The 18,868-nt window shown below is 41.4% G+C and overlaps 1 non-coding gene across 1 annotated transcript; it reads left to right on the top strand.

The window, feature by feature from the left end:
* The first annotated feature begins 265 nt into the window (after nucleotides 1-265).
* LOC122933553 lies at nucleotides 266-351 on the top strand. The gene has a single exon (XR_006388504.1). It is a non-coding gene; the product is annotated as a small nucleolar RNA SNORD71 (small nucleolar RNA).
* Nucleotides 352-18,868: the final 18,517 nt, after the last annotated feature.

Here is an 18,868-nt window from a genome sequence, read left to right on the forward strand (position 1 = left end):
TATCGCTGCAGTGAAAAAATGTCAGTTTCAGGCTCTGATCTGCGCTCTGCAGATCAGAGCCTGAAATCAGATAGTGTCCTCGTGTCCCCACCCCTCAATCTGTGCCCCTGCAAGCCCCCCTTGTGTCCGCCTGCCGCCTGCAGCTCATCTCCTGCTCCTGCGCTCATCTCCTGATGCGGTCCTCCGCCCCCTCCCCGCCCCAGCCTCCCTCAATGTTGCCGGCCGTACACCCCCCTCCCCCTTTTCCAGTGCGGTCCCCCTGCTGTGTGTGATGGCGGCGGCTCCATTCCTGAGCCGCCGCCATCAGCAGAGAGTGTCAGCTCTATGCTGACACTCTGCTGTAATCCCATAGATGCTGCAACCATGGGTTGCGGCATCCATGGGGTTAATAGAGGAAGGGAGTGCCCTCTCTCAACCATCGGGGCTGCTGCACTGCGATGGCAGCACCCGGTGGTTGCCATGGCAACTGGACGCTTTGCAAAAGTGTCCGCTGTTGCCACCTACAGGGCATCTAATCCAAGAGCATTGCAAAGTATAGTACAGCCATCAGCCCCACTGGATCTTCATGATCCAAGAGGGACTTGATAAAAAAAGAAAGTGAAAATAATAAAAATGAAAATAAAAAAATAAATAAAAATGTAAATTAAAAAAATAAATTGTCTTTTCCTATAAAAAAATGAAAAAATAAAATAAAATACACATATTAGGTGTCACCGCATCCGTAATGACCGTCTCTATAAATATATCACATGATAAACCCGTCCGATAAACACCATAAAAAAAAATAGTGCCAAAAAAGCTATTTTTGCCACCTTACATCACAAAAAGTGCAACAGCAAGCGATCAAAAAGGCTTATGACCCCCAAAATAGTACCAATCAAACCATCACCTCATTCCGCAAAAAATGATACCCTACTTAAGACAATCGCCCAAAAAATAAAAAAGCTATGGCTCTCAGACTATGGAGACACTGAAACATCATTTTTTGGGTTTCAGAACTGCTATTATTGTGTAAAACTTAAATAAATAAGAAAAAGTATACATATTTGATATTGCCACGTCCGTAATAATCTGCTCTATAAAACTATCACATGACCTAACTCCTCAGATGAACACTGTAACAATAAATAAATAAATGAAAACTGTTCCAAAACAGCAAATTTTTGGGTCACCTTGCCCCATAAAGTGTAATAATGAATGATCAAAAAATCCTATGTACCCAAAAATTGTACCAATAAAAACCTTAACACTTTCTGCAAAAAACGAGCCCCTGCACAAGATGATCGGCAGGAAAATAAAAAACATATGGCGTTCAGAAAACAAATCCAGCAAAATCTGCCTTCCAAAAATCGTATGGCATTCCTTTCCTTCTGTGCCCTGCCATGTGCCCGTACAGCAGTTTACGACCACATGTGGGGTGTTTCTGTAAACCGGGGAATCAGGGTAATAAATATTGAGTTTTGTTTGTCTGTTAACCCTCAATGTGTTAAAGAAAAATTTTTAATAAAATGAAAAATCTGCCAAAAAAGTGAAATTTTGACATTTCAACTCCATTTTCCTTTAATTCTTGTGGAACACCTAATGGGTTAACAAAGTTTGTAAAATCAGTTTTGAGTAACTTGAGGGGTGTAGTTTCTACAATGTGGTCAATTATAGGGGTATCCACTATGTAGGCCCCACAAAGTGACTTCAGACCTGAACTGGTCCTTAAAAAGTGTGTTTTGGAATTTTTTAATTTTTTTTTAAGAATTGCTTCTAAACTTCTAAGCCTTCTAACGTCCTAAAAAAATAAAATTACATTTCCAAAATGATGCCAACATAAAGTAGACATATGGGGAATGTTAAGTAATAAATATTTTATTAGGTATCACTTTCTGTTTTAGAAGCAGAGAAATTGAAATTTGGAAAATTGTGAAATCATGAAGTACAATGTGTCACGAGAAAACAATCTCAGAATGGCTTGGATAAGTAAAAGTTTTCCAAAGCTATTACCACATAAAGTGACGTATGTCAGATTTGTAAATTTTGATCTGGACACTAGGGCATCAATGACCCTTGGGTCAAGTAATAAATATTTTATCAGGTATCACTTTCTGTTTTAAAAGCAGAGACATTGAAATTTTGATATTTGTAAATTTTTCAACATTTTTGGTAAATATGGGATAAAAAATAAATAAAGGTGAAATATATTGACTCAAATTTTTGACTATCATAAAGTACAATGTGTCACGAGAAAACAATCTCAGAATGGCTTGGACAAATAAAAGTGTTCCAAAGCTATTACCACATAAAGTGACACGTGTCAGATTAGCAAAATTAGGCCTGGTCAGGAAGGGGGTAAATGGCCCGGTCTGGAAGTGGTTAAACAGGTGTCAAGCAGACAGTTGACTATAAAAGGGTGTTACTTAACAAATAAAACCCCTTCTCATTTCATGCTGTCAGAAATGGCACCACATGGAAGAGAAATTTCACAAGACCTGAGAAAGAAAATAATTTCTTTACACAAGAAAGGTGAAGGCTACAAGAAGATCAGCAACGCTTTAGTTATCAGTCAAAATACTGTAACAAAAGTGATTACATTTTAAAAAAAAGATGGAACTGCCACCATCTCATAGGAGCGTCTTCTGATGAGAGGGGTTGAAGAAATGAAGTTCCTTTCCTTTAGCTAAAGAAGGTAGAAAACCAAACTGGGATGAGTGTTTCCTGTGAAATAATACAGCATAGAAGGAAGCCTCTCCTAAAGCCCATGCACAAAAAAGCCCACTTACAATTTACCAGGGCTCATGTTGAAAAAGATTATGACTACTGGTTCTCTATATTCTGGAGTGATGAGACCAAGATAAATGTATTTGAAACTGATGGCTTCAAAACTGTATGGAATCGCAAAGACGGAGTGCAAAAAACAATGCATAGTGCATACAGTCAAACATAGTGGTGACAGTGGACTTATGTGGGGCTGCATGAGTGCTGCTGGTGTTGGGGAGCTGCATTTAATTAATGGTATCATGAATTCACAGAATTACTGCTGTATATTGAAAAAGGAGATGCTACCATCACTCCATACCTTTGGTTGTCATGCACTTTTCAAACATGACAATAATATAAAATACACTTTTAAGGCCACTGTTGCATTTTTTAAGAAAAACAGGGTAGAAATTAAAAGAGTGCTCCATTTGTTTTCCTTAAATCAGCCTCTCCAAATGTATGGCAGCCATTCCATTCCAGTGTTTGTTGAATTCCATCACAGGCACACCTTATTCTACTTACTAAGGTGCTGATTAGGTGATCAGCTAAACAAAATCTTATTGAAAAAGCAAAACTATAAAAAACACTCCTGTGGTCACCATTCTCTTGTTATAGAACCAGCTGGCTGACAAAAGTAAGTGTAATCAAAAGATAACTACAGACCAAGCAAACATTTCTGAGTGAAGAGAAGAAAGGTTCAATTCTAGCTTGAGGGATACAGTGAATGTCTGTTTTCATGAACTGCTGGATGGAAGCAACCTATGTCAAGCAGCAAACAACAACAACAAGCTGACTGGCAGAGGGCGGAATCTTCTCTCTACTGATCTTGATGACTACCACCTCATTTGTATTTAACCTAACAATAGTATGATTACATCAAGTGAACAACCAAAAAAAGTCAAGTGGCAGCGGGGATGAAATGCATGGTGAGGATGGTTCAAAACAGGCTTCTAGAGGCAGGGTTGATGTATGCATGTAAGGACAACAGAGAAACAGTAATTCCTATCACACTACCTAACACCCTGCACTGGTACCTATCAGCTGCACTAATCACTATCTAACCTACACTATCTCCCACTAACTATCTGTATTATATACAGTATATGAGCTATGTAATGTAATTGGATAAAGAATAGGATCCTGATGAAAACACAGAGCACAGCAATGTCAGTGCTCTCTCTCTGGCTGCTGGGGACTTTCTTATATAATAAGGGGTAGGCAACTTTCCTATTGGTTGCTAGGGATGTTGCTAAGCTCTGACAAAGATATTGCAGCCCACAAGCAAGAAGGGAGGTGATTGATGAAAAAATATCTAGAATATTCGTGAGTTAGAATTTATAGCACTATATTCTATATCTTTGCTAATTATCAAAGTGCCGATATTTGCAATAAAAATTTGCAATTAGAATATTCGCGAACAATAGATGCCATGCACAGCTAGAAAAAAGCCATAAATCAATGAGAAGCAAAGAAGAGTCAGGCTGAACTTTGCAAAAGAACATAAGGATTGGACCATAGAGGACTGGAGTAGGGTTGCACCAGGTATCGAGCTTTCGAAACCCAATCAATACTTTTGTACCCAGATTGATACGATAACAGGATTTGCTGTTTTCCGATACTAGGCTGCGTTACTGTGTAGCCTAGTATCTTTTAGAGGACATGGCGTGCGCCGCCATTGTTGCGCACCATGTTCTTATCAACCGGCACAGTAGAGAAGGAGAGTCCCTCCCTCCCCACTTTCACGCGGGCACCACTGCCACCAATTAAAATATTAAGGAGTGGGTGCTGTGAAGCTGCTGGCCACCAGTAAATATAATACTGAGGAGGGTGGGCGGAGCCTGTGACCACTGAGTCACCAATGAATATAATTAATCCCTAAATACGAATGTATGCAGCGGGTGCCAGCTGTATGACACGTGCCGCGCCTGAGTGGTTAATTGATGGGGTTTGGCAGGATTGCCGTTTTCTGTCACTGAGGCAGTGTAAGTTTGTATTTAGGGGTTAATTATATTAATTGGTGATGCTTTGGCCACAGGGATCCCCACAGTATTTTCATTGGTGGCAGAGGCAGCTTCCGATCAGAGCCCCAGTAGTGAATGGCTTTAGTAGCGTCCTGGCTGCCATGGTAAGCTCCCTGCTGCAGTGTGGACAATGCACAGGGCAGCAGGGACAGTGTAAACTCTTATTCACCCTAATAGATCTGCACTAGGGTGAATAGGACAAGGGTTCTAGCAACCTAAGGTGGCTAATAGTTATTAAGTAAAAAGTGCCCGCCTATTATGACCTGCCTGATTGAGACCACCTTGGCATGGGTAGGCAGGCACAGATGTGTTTTGATCAAAATATATTGGCTGAGAGTCTCAGATTTTATTATTAGATTGAGGGCTTAGTCCATATATTATGTTTGCATCTATTATTTCAGTGCATTATTTTCCGTGATTTTATAAATGTAGCCAGGATGTTTTCTATCTTTTTCCTTTTTTTTTTTTTTTTTTTTTTTTTTTCAGCTTTGGCCAACAGTAGGTAATGTAATGGTTAGAAGGAGATCTGGAGAGACTTACAAGCTGCGCGGTCTTGCACCCACAGTAAAATTTTGTGCAGAATCGGTGATAATGTGGGGGTGTTTCAGCAAGGCTGGAATCTGGAAGATTTGTCTTTTTAAGGACACATGAATCAAGCCCTGTACAATGTTATCCTGAGAGAAAACATGCTTCCTGCTGCTCTGACAATATTCCCCAATTCTGACAATTTTTTTTTTTTTTTTGAGCAGGACAATGCCCTTTATTACACCATCAGCTCAATCAAGGTGTGGATGAAGGACCACCAGATCAAGACCCCTTTGAAAACCTCTGCAATGTATTCCAGTAGTTTGAAGTTATCCCCTATCCACTGGATAGGGGATAACTATTAGATCAGGTGAGATCCTACCACTGGCACCCAACCCATTCATGAGAATGGGGGCCCAATACCCCACAGGGCTACCCAAAATGAATGGAAATGCAGGTTAAGCATGCACACTGCTACTCCGTTCATCTCTGTGGATAGAATATAACCTCAACTTACTGGAATACCTCTTTAAGTAGTCCTTTGGTTTGCTGAGTTCATTGTACAATTTCTAGTGAAAGTATAACAGATATTATTTCAGAAGTGATTATGGATGCAAAGCTCTCAGACACTTAGTCTGTTGACAAAACAGTGAAAGAGCTATTTTTCTAACCGGAAAAGTCACCAAACATTAGATGTTCTTTTCGCTATTCATTCTGCTATTCTGTAAGGCTAATATTTATATACTGCACTGTTTAAATTGCAGATAAAGGTGAATATTCCATTCACCCTTTAGAAAGCATCAGTTTTTTTAAGCTGATATCATGACATTTCCCTTTGAACAGGTCTATTATTTGGTGAAGTGCTAGCATTCTTCCTTTGCTGTGGTTCACATGCCGGGCTTTCTTCATAGAATCTGAAGGCTGTATATTTTTTTCATCTGTTTTCATGGAAACGTGTCACTGCAGAATTAGAGGGATGCTGCCTTGCAGTGTAAGAAAAACAAACCTCCACACCCAAGCAGCCAAAGCAGATCTCACTGTCTATTGTTCACCAATTACTAATCCAAGGGAAGGATCAATAGGCTAAGATGCTCTAAGATTTCTAAGGCTTTTTTTTCTTTGAACTGAGTATTATTAATAACAATGGCAGTTGAAAGTGATTTAGGCGGTAATTTAACATGATCTGAAGAGGGCAATAGCTTTGTGATGAGCTAAAATCTCTTTTTCAAGTCATTAGGAGTTTTAGGATTACGTTGACTTATTTCCTCTAATGAGAATGATATTTGTGGCACAAGCCAGTAGCCATGAATGCAGCTTGAGATGAGCAAATTTAAAAAAAAATTGATTTGCTGGTTCGCCAAATTTTTGGGGAAAAATTTGGTTCGATCCGAATATATTTGCGGCAAATTATGTTAAAACGGCTATTTCCTGGCTGCTAAAAGCCTTTATAGTGGTGTAGAACACTGTGCCTTGTAGTAACACTATAGGGAGTCTGCTTTGGTAGCGAAATAATACTGTGAGTCCGTATGACATGCAGATGACAGGCGTCGCTCTTAGAATCACTGCACACTTCACTTATTAGGGCAGTCACGGGGCCAAAACTGACCAAATAATTAAAGTATGAACTCAGCCTTACAGGTCGATGTTAGTGCCAAGAAGAAGCGCACTCCTTTTACACAGTCGCCAAGCTGATTCCACATAGATGTCTACAGAACCTGTTCTATTAAATGCGTACATTTATCAGTATTGCTAATGCCCAAAAAAAACTGGAGTGGATCCAAAAAAGAGATGACACGTGAATGGAATATTTGCATGTCTTCTGTATTTTGTACCCACTCCTGCTTTTGACTACCAAATCATAAGCCAATTCTGATGGGTCCATACAAGCCTTACAGCTGCTACACAGACAGGATCCGTTGTAAGTCTCTTTTTTCCTTCCTTCTGATAGATAACAAGAAAGGTCAAATAAATCATGATGTCAGCCAGGCCGAAAGGCAAAATAGTGGCCCACAGAGTCCACAGAGTGGACCTATGATATAGTGGTGAGGTGGAAGCAGCATGAGGAGACCATAGAGTGGCCCAATGACAGAGTCTGGAGGTGGCGGCAGCATCAGGAGGCCACAGAGTAGCACGACAACGAGAGATTGTGGACGATACCACAGAGTGAGAAGGTGACATAGTGTGGAGATGGCAGTAGCAGCAGGATACCACAGAGTGGCAAGGTGACATAGTGTGGAGATGGCAGTTTCAGCAGCATCAGGAGGATACCACAGAGTGGCAAGGTGACATGGTGTGGAGATGGCAGTTGCAGCAGCATCAGGAGGATACCACAGAGTGGCAAGGTGACATAGTGTAGATATGGCAGTAGGAGCATCAGGATACCACAGAGTGGCAAGGTGACATTGTGTGGAGATGGGAGTAGCAGCAGCAGCAGCATCAGGATACCACAGAGTGGCAGGGTGACCAAGTGTGAAGATGGCAGTAGCAGCAGCAGCAGCATCAGGATACCACAGAGTGGCAAGGTGACCAAGTGTGAAGATGGCAGTAGCAGCAGCAGCAGCATCGGATACCACAAAATGGCAAAGTGACAAAGTGTTGAGATGGCAGTAGCATCAGCATCAGGAGAATACCACAGAGTGGCAAGGTGACAGTGTGGAGATGGCAGTAGCAGCAGCAGCAGCATCAGGAGGATACCACAAAGTGGCAAAGTGAAATAGTGCGGAGAGTACAGTATCAGCAGCATCAGGATACCACATATGGTGATGCTGCATATGTTGACGCAGGGCTGTGGTGCCAACATTGGCACCCTGGCCACGCTTCAGCTTCTGCCCACATATTCTACATATGGCCATGTTAACCTCCTCCGGTGGCTTAACAAAAAGCTGCCACACCACCAAGGTGATTTTCCCCCAAACAGTCCGCACTGCTTGCTACCGCCGCTGCTTCCGTGAACCCCTGCACCACTACTTCCCAGGCAGGTAGGCTGCTGAGAAGCAGGTGGTCTACCCCAGGCACGTTTGGCTCTCAACCTCCCACTGCTGCCACCCTGCTGTCTCCCAGCCATGCTTTCAACACATATAACCACCGACGTGAACTAAAAATATATTTTTCTTTTTGTACTGAAATTGGCCACTAAATGCTTTCAACACATACAGTGGATATAAAAAGTCTACACACCCCTGTTAAAATGTCAGGTTTCTGTGCTGTAAAAAAATTAGACAAAGATAAATCATTTCAGAACTTTTTCCACCTTTAATGTGATCTATAAACTGTACCACTCAATTGAAAAATATTATATGTAGAGGAAAGAAAAAAATAAAAATAAAATAAAATAATGTGGTTGCATAAGTATAACTTGGGATGTAGCTGTGTTCAGAATTAAGCAATCACATTCAAAATCATGTTAAATAGGAGTCAGCATACACCTGCCATCATTTAAAGTGCCTCTGATTTACCCCAAATAAAGTTCAGCTGCTCTAGTTAGTCTTTCCTGAAATTTTCTTAGTCGCATACCACAGCAAAAGTCATGGTCCACAGAGAGATTCCAAAGCATCAGAGGGATCTCATTGTTAAAAGGTATCAGTCAGGAGAAGGGTACAAAAGAATTTTGAAGGCATTAGATATACCATGGAACACAGTGAAGACAGTCATGATCAAGTGGAGAAAATATGGCACAACAGTGACATTACCAAGAACTGGACAGGTCTGGGAGGCGCTTCCAAGAGGCCTACAGCAACATTAAATGAGCTGCAGGAATATCTGGCAAGTGCAGGCTTGATGTGTCTGGGCTATGGGATAGAGTGGCAAGACGAAAGCCTTTTCTTACGAAGAAAAACATCCAAGCCAGGCTATATTTTGCAAAAACACATCTGAAGTCTCCCAGGCATGTGGGAAAAGGTGTTATGGTCTGATAAAACAAGGTTGAACTTTTGGCCATAATTTCAAAATAAATGTTTGGCCCAAAAACAACACTGCGCATCACCAAAGAACACCATACCCACAGTGAAGCATGGTGGTGGCAGCATCATGCTTTGGGGCTGTTTTCTTCAGCTGGAACTGGGGCCTTAGTTAAGCTAGAGGGAATTATGAACAGTTCCAAATACCAGTCAATATTGGCACAAAACTTTCAGGCTTCTGCTAGAAAGCTGAACATGAAGAGGAACTTCATCTTTCAACATGACAATGACCCAAAGCACACATCCAAATCACCAAAGGAATGGCTTCACCAGAAGAAGATAAAAGTTTTGGAATGGCCCAGCCAGAGCCCAGACCTGAATCCGATTGAAAATCTGTGGGGGTGATCTGAAGAGGGATGTGCACAGGAGATGCCCTTGCAATCTGACAGATTTGGAGTGTTTTTGCAAAGAAGAGTGGGTAAATGTTGCCAAGTCAAAATGTGCCATGCTGATAGACTCATACTCAAAAAGACTAAGTGCTGTAGTAAAATCAAAAGGTGCTTTAACAAAGTATTAGTTTAAGGGTGTGCACACTTTTGCAACCATATTATTTTTATATTTTTTCTTCCCTCTCCCTAAAAGATTTTAGTTTGTTTTTCAATTGAGTTGTACGGTTTATAGGTCACATTAAAGGTCACATTTTTTTACATCACAGAAACCTGACATTTTTATGTAGACTTTTTATATCCACTGTATAACCGCCTGTCACGGAAGGTGTACAGGAAACAAGACAACTCAAAATGAATATACGACTCACTGGATCCAAAACTAAGGAACAAAAAGGGAGACCCCTGCATCAGACCTGGCTCTCTCCCTTACTGCTCAGCCTATGCGAAAATCCCAATGGTAGATGATCGCATATCCTCGTACCTCGACTGTATAACACCTGAACACCCTATAATAGTGAGGGGACATGACCACCGGCTCCCTACACTAGATACGGAGGGAGTCAGGGTCACCTGGGATCCAGCAAACAGAAAAACACAAATGAATGCACAACACTTATCTTGTAGAAGACTGAGAAGTAGGATCAGCCTGCACACACACTCCAGGAAGTAATATAAACTGCAAACTGATGCACTATGGGGAGGGATTTAACGGTATGCAATCAGTACAACTACATGACAGCTGAGAGAGGCTAACGAGATGAGGAACTGAAAGAAAAACAAAGGAAGCTCAAGGAGGAGGTTCTGAAAGGCATCTGTCAGAGCTTCTCAGATGTCTGGTGGTGACACCGCCGACGTGAACTGAGAATGGAGCAGGAGAACGGAAAGGCTGAACGGTGATGTGAACGAAGCCTTACACGCAGTTTTTGAGATCATGACAGTCGCTTTAAGTCTTATAATAAGCAACTGCAGTAGCAAAATCTAAGGCCCCTCTCCTTATGAGCATACCATTTACCTAATGAGACCAATACCTAAAATGATTTTTCCAAGCATTTACATTAACAGATTAAATAAGATTTATATCACTTGTAGAGGTCAAATGGAGTCCAAAGTGTGAGACATATGAAAAATACTTGGACAGCCAATGTTCTTGCTAGTCAGAGCATAGTGTATTAGTCTGTATGTTCCAATATGCTCCTTTCAGTACAGAATATTTGGATACTGTTTTTCAGTCAACTGGTAGCAGGCATATGAACTGCAGGTTTTCTTAAGAGGGATGCAGGGTGATATCATTAGAAGTGAGACTAAGGGCATGTTGACACTGCAGATAATCCACTCAGGACTCAGAGAGTATTCTGCAGTAAAATCCACAGGAAAACCAGTAAATTCCTTCTCCTATTGTTCCTCATGGGAATCCCTGCTGTCATTCATACAGCTATGTGTTTTTTTTTTTTTTTGTGTGGATTTCAAAACTACTTCAAGAAGTAACTGGGGGAATGGGGTTAAACTGCTGTTAGGATTTCAAACTACAAATCATCAGCAGAAATCTGAGGGTCATCTTTGGATTTCTGTTGCAGAATCTATGACAAATACAAACTAGATTTGTCCATTGTTTATTTCCATTGTGTGTGAATGCCCTAAGTGGGACTTGAGGATATTTTAAGCAGCTGGGCAGCATAGCAGATAGTATAACTCTGGGAGATTATTTTTAGGTTCACAGGATAGTCCCTAATAGAGGATGGAAAAGCTGATAATAGACTGAGCAAAAGACATTGGATAAATCCAGGTCAGCAACAGGCTGTGCAAGCCAGTACCAAATTTGCCATTGGAAGGCACATTCAGTAGATCAGGCCATGGGTCAGTACATAAATAGCCAGTACAGGCAAAATCAGGTAACCTGGGTCAACCACAGGAAATTAGAGAAAATGCAAACAGGAAAATAGCCAGAAAACTCATCACAGAGGCTGATAACCGAGCACTGAAAGATTGGAGAGGATCCAGCTTAAGGTCCTGGTAGAATGATGGGTTTTTAACCCGTTGCTGATGCCGTGCATCACAAGCAGGAGAGAGCTATGGCTTCACTTAGATGGGGTGGTTCTACTGCTCTGGATGGGAATATATGTATATATATATATATATATATATATATATATAACAAATATTTTATTACATTTTGTTATATTGTTGTGGCCTTGTGCTAGAAGTTATGAATGAATTGCTATTAGCTTTCAGTAAGGGTACAGAGGGGAGGTAACCAGTTGGAGGGGGGGGGGGGGGTGTACCTGCACAGACTCACTCTATCCAATCAGTGCTGCCATTTCCAGACTGTGCAGGTACACCCCCCCCAACTTGTTACCTCCCCCTCTGCACCCTTACTGTAGACAGCTAGCAATTATTCATAATTTCTAGTAGAAATAATAGAGGAATGGGACAACATACAGACATTAGACTAGATGATCCAGAATTGTTATTACACGGGGAATGCATGAAGCTATTAAAACAGACATGTCAGGTGTGGTGAAAGGTCCTCTTTATGTCCCATAATGAGAAAGTGGAAACATAAATTTAGAATTTTTTGCTAATTTGTTAAAAAGGAACAGCAAAAATCTAGCATGGACATAAGTATTAGATCCTTTATGACACTTTAAATTTAGTTCTGAGGACTCCCATTTCTTTATTATCTTTCTACACCTTGATTGGAGTCCAACAGTGGTAAATCTAGTTGATTGGACATGATTTGGAAAGACAGACCCTTGTCTATATAAGGTATCACAGCTGACAATGCATATAAGAGCAAAAACCAAGCTATGAAGAGGAAAGAATTGTCTGTAGAGCTTAGAGACAGGATTGTGTGGAGGCACAGATCTGGAGAAGAGTACAAAAAAAAATAAAAAATCTATTGCACTGAAAGTTCCCAATAACACAGTGGCCTCCCCAATTCCTAAATGGAAGAAGTTCGGAACAACCAGGATTCTTCCTAGGACTGGCTGCCACAACTAAGTACTCTGGGGAGAAGGGCCTTGGTAAGAGAGGTGACCTAGAACCCAATGGTCACTCTGGCTGAGCTCCAAAGATGCTGTGTACAGATTGGACAAACTTCCAGAAGGTCAACCATGACTGCAGTACTCCACGAATCTGAGCTCTATGGCAGAGTGGCCACAAAGAAGTCTAAGTAAAAGGCACATGAAAGCCTACCTGGAGTTGGCAAAAAAAGCACCTAAAGGACACACACACTGTGAGAAACAAGGTACTCTGGTGCAATGAACTGAAGATTTAACTTTTGAGTCATGTTTGGAGGAAACCAGGCACTGATCATCACCTGCACACTATCATCCCTACAGTAAAGCATGGAAGTGGCAGCATCATGCTGTGGGGTGGTTTTTCAGGGGCTGGGACAGGGCGATTGGTCATGGTTAAGGTAAAGCTGAGTACCGCAAAGGACAGAGATATTCTTAATGAAAATCTGATCAAGAGTGCTCTGAACCTCAGACTGGGCTGAAGGTTTACCATCCAACAAGACAATAACCCTAAGCCCACAGCCAAGAAAAAACAGGAGTGATGGAGCCCAAGGAGTGATGTGTACCGCCCTTAGAGCAGTGACACATGAAACCAGCCGAACTCATGCTGTGTCAAGGGCTGAATGGCAGCTGTGGACCGGAATCCTCAGAAGCAACATCACTCACACAAACAGAGTGTCCCGGACTGCAGCGGTAACTGGGAAGCACTGGCCACCGATCACCGAAGAGCACAGCACCCGGGACCACGGCGCTAAGCAGGGAAACAGCGTCACACAGCAGTCGCTGTTACAAAAATATAGGTGGGCAAACCTTGTAACCTCACACCCAAGGAGACTGGAAGCTGCAATTGCTGCCAAAGGTGCTTCAACTAAGTAATGAGTAAAAAATCTGAATACTTATGTAAGTGCAATATTTTAGTTGTACATTTTCAATAAATTAGTAAAGAATTTGAACATTCTTTTTTCACTTTATTATTATATAGTATAATAGTTTGTAAGGCTGAAAAAAGACATACGTCTATCTAGTTTAGTCTGTTATCCTGCATGTGGATCCAGAAGAAGGCAAAAACCCTGTGAGGTAGAATACAATTTTCTTCATTTTAGGGGGAAAAAAAAATTCCTTCCAGACTTCAATGAGGCAGTCAGAATAACTCCCTGGATTAACAACCGTTTTCCAGTAACTATAACCTGTAAAATTTTTACCATTCAGAAATACATCCAGGCCCCTCTTGAACACTTTAAGTGAGTTCACGATCCCTACCTCTCCTGGCAGAAAGTTCCATAGTCTCACTGGTCTTACAGTAAAGAATGTGATATTGAATGCGGAATGATGGGGAAAAACTAATTTCTTAGTATAAAAACATAAGAAAAAGTTTTGAAGACTGAAGGGTCTGCAGACCTATCCTGAGGATAGTTCATCAATATGAAAGTCCTGTAATACCACTTTAATTTTCATTCTACAATAATGTGTGAGGGCTTCATTTTTGAGGAATATTGTATATTGTTATTTCTTTTTTTGATGGTGAATATTTTATTTTGCAACTTTTGCTATTTTTTCCATTGAAGAGCTTTTTTTCAATGGAAAATTATTATTTTTTTGTTCCTACTTGGAAATTATAGTTTATTTAAAAAAAACTTTGAACTTTTTTTTTAACCATTTGCTTGTCCCACAAGGAGGCAATCACTTATACAATAAAAGAATAAAGGAGTCTAAAAGGCAAAAGATGATCACGACCCCAAATGCTGTTGCGCATTTCTACCCGCGGGAGCAAATCCTGCCCATGTGATCCATTGCTAACAGCAATCCCCACCATGTGGTACATGTGGTCCGCTGCCGGCATCCTCCATTGTATGCATTTTTGCTGGGGATTGTTGTTAGCAACGGATCACATGGGCAGGATTTGCTCCCGCGGGTAGAAATGCGCAACAGCATTTGGGGTCTTGAGCATCTTTTGCCTTTTAGGCTCCTTTATTCTGTGATTTTGTCTGTATATGGATGCCTGGAGGTGGGGCAACCTCAGGTTTGAATGTACCTTGATGTTGATCAATGGGTAACATTCAGGTGCACCTGGGCAGCCTGCATCATGTAAGCCAATTATAGGTGGGACTCACAGCCTCCTCCTTCCTCCAATTGTATATGTGTGATTTCACTCTGGAGGTAACTGAGAGCTGCTGGCTGTGTGTCAGACTTTATGCACCTATCATAAATTGTCCATATGGCATAGGTAGGTTACCTTTAGGTCCCGTGCCATTTTGAGAGACCTTGGCGGTGTGCGCGGGCTCCAGTATGTTCTTAATATAAGAATATATTGGTGAACGTCTCATTTTAATATCAGCGTGAGGGTTTAGCCATATATTATCAATTGCATTTACCATTGTAGTGCACCATTCTCAATCACTTATACAATACCCTGTACTGATTATGCAGAGCAGAGTATTATACAGACAGTGTTATAGTGACAGTCACCATCAGGCTCTCTGGTGCAGCCTGATGGGGATACACTGTAGGCAGATCTGGGGCCTTCATTAGGCCCCAGGCTGCCACGCCAAGAAATCAGCACCGTGCGGGGTGCCGATGGGAGATAAAGAGAGCTGAGTCCTTTTAAGCCACGCGGCATCTAATGGGTTAAACATTCGCAATTGGTCTGGGCTGTTATAGCAGAATCCCACCCCTCATGTGAGAACCAAACACCCCAGTCTCCAATGCATGGGATACCTGTGAATTGCTTAGACTAGACCGTAAAAAGTTTGCGGCCCAGTGTAAGGCCCCTTAGTAGAAAGGTGTATTAATGGATTAAAGTGTTAAACATTTCAATGACAGCAGCACACAGTAGGCAATGCAGATCTGCAGTTGTCACCCAGTGTGATGTTGGATTGTTGATAGGACACAGCGCAGAAATAAAGAGGGAGATTCTTGAAACTGTGTAAAAAAATTTTACCTATAGGAATAACATCATAGCTTTCATTTCCCGTAGTACTCTTCAAAATTAAAAGCTGTCTTGTGATTTTTATTTTAGACAGTTTTAGAAACTTGTCCTATTCTATCTGATATTGTAAAACTCATAAACCTAGGAAAGAGAAAGGACATCAGACATGATGATTACAGATGAGAATTCACATGCAAAACCACAGTTATCCATGGAGTTTTCCATTAAATTAATAACAGCTTTTATAAGCAGGCCCTACTTCCTTATGCAGTTATTTTTGGAAGAGGATTACTGCACCAACAGTAAAACACCATTCTAATGAGTTTAATGAGCACATTAGCAGTTGTACCTGTCTGCAGGGTTTGGAATTTATAACTCTATCATTTCCAAAGGGAACAGTAGCAATAATGTACATAACTATGTTCTCACCCCACAAAACAGCATTTAATAGGGACAACAAAAATTATGGTCATAAATCCATCTTCAGTGCTATCTTTGACAATATATAAAATGTAACAATAAACTTTGCTACAACTGAGTCCCACAAGCAAAAATTTGTTGGGTATAGAAAAAGATATTTACTTCTAAATAAAATAAAAAATCACATGATAACATAACAGGAGTGCTCAAAAGATTGGGGTAGACAAAGGTCCATAATTCCAAATGCAATCTAAACAGTAAGGCCTGGGCTACACTGTAACTATTGAATGACAGCTGCAGTCCACAGGATTGCATTCAACTGAATACATGCATCTGGACTGCAGCTGTAGTTCAATAGTTAAAATCAATCATTGTGGGAGGATCCATAGAGAGAACGCGACGATCGGGCTGGTCTCACAGATGCTAAGTTGGGTTCAAGTTTGGAGAATTAGCAGGTCAGGGTAGTACTTTGAAGACTTGGTCATACTTTTTCAACCAATGTCTGACATTTCTAGCCGTGTGACATTTTGCATTGCCTTGCTGAAAGACCCCATCTGCCCCAGGGAAGATAATCGGCATGTATGGGTGTACGTGATCTGCAAGCATGGATTCACATCCAAATTGTTTATGTGCTTTTCACATGGATGAGTGGGCATAGAGAATGACACAAAAACATTCCCTAGACTATAACACTGCCACAACCAGCTTGTGTACTTCCACCAATGGTTATAGGGAGTTTATTATCTGATATTTTTTGCCTGACACACGATAGTCCATCTGTTCAATGCAGAAAACAGGACTCATCATAGAATTGACCAATCAGTGGAAGTTGAATGCCGATACTGCTTCAAAAATGTAAGCCATTTTTGCCGATTCAACTTTGTTAGCAGACAAAGAGTAGAATTGGATTGACCATTTTACAGCATAGAAAGTGGTGATATGGGTGAATCATTTCACCACCGGCATTGTGCACCCTATGGAAGCAGCAGACAAGGATTATTGCAGTTTACGCAGCCCCCTAGACATATAGACATATTTTGCTATTGAAAAATATCTTTACAAATTGGCCACCCCTTTAGAGTACGGGCACACGGAGCAGTTGTATAATGTGGTTAGGAATCACATGCGGTCATGTGTTTAGGGTGCATTTTTTTTGTCTGCCACTGTTTAAATTTCCTAGTTCTTCAGCATTCTGATTAAGGCCTCTTTCACACTTGCGTTGTCCGGATCCGGCGTGTACTCCACTTGCCGGAGGTACACGCCAGATCCGGAAAAACGCAAGTGTGCTGAAAGCATTTGAAGACGGATCCATCTTCAAAATGCTTTCAGTGTTATTATGGCAGCCAGGACGCTGGTTGCCATAGTAGGAGCGGGGGAGCTGCATACTTACAGTCCGCGCGGCTCCCGGGGCACTCCAGAATGACGTCAGAGCGACCCATGTGCATGGATGACGTGCCATGCGATCACGTCATCCATGCGCCTGGGGCGCCCTGACGTCACTCTGAAGCGCCCCGGGAGCCGCACGGATGGTAAGTATGCTGCTCTCCGCTCCTACTATGGCAACCAGCGTCCTGGCTGCCATAGTAACACTGAAAGCATTTTGAAGACTTTAGCGTCCCGGCAGCCATGGTAACCATTGAGAAAAAGCTAAACGTCGTATCCGGCAATGCGCCGAAAAGACGTTTAGATTAAGGCCGGATCCGGATCAATGCCTTTCAATGGGAATTAATTCCGGATCCGGCCTTGCGGCAAGTCTTCAGGATTTTTGGCCGGAGCAAAAAGCGCAGCATGCTGCGGTATTTTCTCCGGCCAAAAAACGTTCCGTTCCGGAACTGAAGACGTCCTGATTCATCCTGAACGGATTTCTCTCCATTCAGAATGCATTAGGATAAAACTGATCAGGATTCTTCCAGCATAGAGCCCCGACGACGGAACTCTATGCCGGAAGAAAAGAACGCAAGTGTGAAAGAGCCCTAACTTTAAATAATAACACAACTTTGAAAGTGCCAGGTCTATCTCAGAAACCTATTTTCCCATTGACTCCTAATGAGATGCAGCGGTTGCTATCTACATCATGACCGCATCACGACTGCACTTTGTGGTTGTACCCTTATGTGTATGGCTGCTGTCTGTCAATGGCTTTAGTCCTCTGCACTCTTGTCACATTTTCCCACTAGGATTTTCACAGTTGATTCCCACTCCTTTCTCTTTAGAATCATTTTGTTTAATTTCTTTCTATTTAAAATAAGATCTTAGGCAACCCATATGACTTTGAGTGATGCTACAGGTTTACTAAAACTGACGGGGGATTTTTGTTCTTATTTGTATGGCAATACTGTCAGCTCGTATGTTTTGGACAATGCAAAATTATAAAAAAAATTGTAATAATGTCAACTATTTTTTGAATACGGTAGTTTCTGATTTATGAATTGACTCATCATTACACAAATCCTTCAACACTTCTCCCTGGGAACTATCGTGCATATATTACCTATGACTAATGTAATAGGGTTAGCCATTTCAAAATTGTTTCAAAGGTAAAGTGGTATCAATCAGTTCACTGCTTTCATTTTTCAATAGGCTGCTGGAAAACTTGGGGCTAAATTTGATTGGGTGCTATGGGAAGCTTTGTCAGTTTTGCTATGCACCAGTTTTGATACATCTCTCCCAATGTTTTTTAAAGGGGTTTTCTGGGAATGAAGAAAATGAAAATACTTTAATATTACTTTATCTAATATATAAAACTGAGTGTATGTGTGTATAGTCCGCTAAAGGAATCCACACCATCGCATTTACAATCACAAAATTTGGCACACAGGTACATCAGGTGTCCGGGAAGGTTTTAGACTGGGTCTCAGCTCTCTAGCACGTA

The sequence above is a fragment of the Bufo gargarizans genome, chromosome 3 (assembly GCF_014858855.1).
Source record: "Bufo gargarizans isolate SCDJY-AF-19 chromosome 3, ASM1485885v1, whole genome shotgun sequence".
Classification (NCBI taxonomy): Eukaryota; Metazoa; Chordata; class Amphibia; order Anura; family Bufonidae; genus Bufo; species Bufo gargarizans.